This window comes from Anser anser, assembly GCF_964211835.1.
Source record: "Anser anser genome assembly, chromosome: 1".
NCBI classification, from domain to species: Eukaryota; Metazoa; Chordata; class Aves; order Anseriformes; family Anatidae; genus Anser; species Anser anser.
Window position 1 is genome coordinate 4,290,374 of NC_139720.1, and position 2,142 is coordinate 4,292,515.

The 2,142-nt window shown below is 42.9% G+C and overlaps 1 long non-coding RNA gene across 1 annotated transcript; it reads left to right on the plus strand.

Annotated features, from left to right (window-relative positions):
• The first annotated feature begins 414 nt into the window (after positions 1–414).
• LOC310901264 lies at positions 415–1,509 on the plus strand. Its single transcript, XR_014585696.1, has 2 exons — positions 415–460; positions 963–1,509. It is a non-coding gene; the product is annotated as an uncharacterized lncRNA (long non-coding RNA).
• Positions 1,510–2,142: the final 633 nt, after the last annotated feature.

Sequence of the window (2,142 nt, forward strand, 5' to 3'; positions counted from 1 at the left end):
GCCATGTCCAGTAGAACTCCAAGGGTGGAGTCTCCATGACCTCTACGGACAACCTGTTTCAGTGTTCAATCACCCTCATAGTAAAAGGCTTTTTTATGTTTAAACAATTTCATATGCTTCATTTTTTTTACCCTTTCCTCCTGTCTGAACAGTCCCAGCTCTCCCAGACTCTCAATGACAAATGCTGTAGTCTCTTAATCACCTTCATGGCTCTTTGATGGACTCACTCCAGTATGTCCATGTCTGTTGTACTGGGGAGTCCAGAACTGGACACAAAATCCTAGATGTGGCATTGACAGTGCTGAGGAGAAGAAAAAGATTACCTCCATCAGCCTGCTGGTAAAGCGCTTCATAATGCTGTCTAGGATGCTGTTGGTCTTCTTTGCCATAAGGACATATTGCTGGCTCTTTTTCAGCTTGGTGTCCTGCAGAATGACCAGGTCCTTCTCTGCAAGAGAAGGTGAGACACCTCCCACCAGCCCAGGCTGCCCCCAGCCCCATCCAGCCTGGCCTTGGGCACTGCCAGGGATGGGGCAGCCACAGCTCCTCTGGGCAGCCTGGGCCAGGGCCTCACTACCCTCTGAAGATTTTCCTCCTAACTTTTAATCTAAATCTACTCTCTTTTTGTTTAAAGCCATTCCCCTTGTCCTATCACTACATTCATTGACAGAGTCCCTCATCAGCTTTCCTGCAGCCCCCTTTAAGTACTGGAATGACCGGTACACTGTCCTCCTCCATGTAACCAGGTCCTCTGCCCCTTCCCTAGCCTTCCTTTTGATGATGATGCACAGGTAGAAACCCTTCTTACTGCAATTCATATGTCTTGTGTAATTCAATTGCAGGTGGGGTATGAGCATGTAGGGATAGTATTGGGAAAGCTAGACTGTGTCTCTCTCTTTTTCCTAGGTTACCCCATCTGACCATGTTCCCACCTCTTATACATTTTCCTTTCCATGTTTTAGCTTTATTGGAAGCCTCTTGTTTATCTGTGAAGTCCTTGTGCTATCTCTGCTTGTTGTCCTGCACGTATGAAGTCCCATTCTGAACTAGAGTCCATTCAAATCGCGAAACCCAACAAGCATTTCCACTGAGAAGGAAGGAATTTGCTCCACAAAGGCATGGACACAAGTCATTTCCCCAGAGGAACATCAGAAGAAAAGCTTTAATCTCCCATCTAACACTCTGCATATAAAGTTACAGGTTATCCTTTGCTTTGCAGAGGTTGCACTGTAATAATTGAGTCCTTTATCTATAACTGCCTCCATCCAGGCTCCCTGGACTTTTGCAATGACAATAAAAGTTAATAAAAGCTTTGGAATATATTCTTATGCTGTATTCTTATGTTATATTCTTATCCATATCCTTTCTCCTTATGGATCTTTTATGGATGATAATGCATCCTTGGAGATTTCAGATAGTTTGATAGCAGGGATGAAACCACCTGGACATTTAATCACATCCAGTACACGACATTATGCACCGTACAGGTGATAAAATCCTTTCACGTAATATATTTTCCAAGAGTGGAGTGGGAAAACGGAATTGAATTTTTTTTTTCGTATTATTAATTGAGCACATTGGCCATGTTTAAAAGGCAGGATCTATTGAATGATGAGCCTGTGATAGGTTCATGGGAACCAGTAAATCAGCATGGTTCCTGGGACTTTCCCAGCCATATAGAGACACTTGATATCAAAAAGGAAATTGCTGTGATTGTTATACAATTGTGGATCACATGTGGAAAGCTGCCAGTGCTTTTAAGTTACACCATACATTTTCTTAGACTTAATTGAAAAAATCCACCAGTGGTAGAGGGAAGGATGTGAATTTTAATGCAACATCTCCTTCAGTTGTTAGAAATTGGTGTCATGGCCTGATGGTAAAAGCTCTGAAACTTCTTCGTGAGAAGTATTCCATTGGCACAAGTCAGACTGTTGCATGAAAGTGACTGTGCAGCACAAGGCACAATAGGGAATATCAGCCGAGTAAAGGATCTCTCAAAATAAGCAAATTTTCTCCAAACGGTAAGCAGTTCCAGTCATTCCAGAAAAATATGGAGGAAATCTAGCTAGGCCCATTAAATAGACTTTCTGTATTTCTGCTGGTAGGCTGGTTTACAGTCTAGAGTGGTGGGCTTCAACC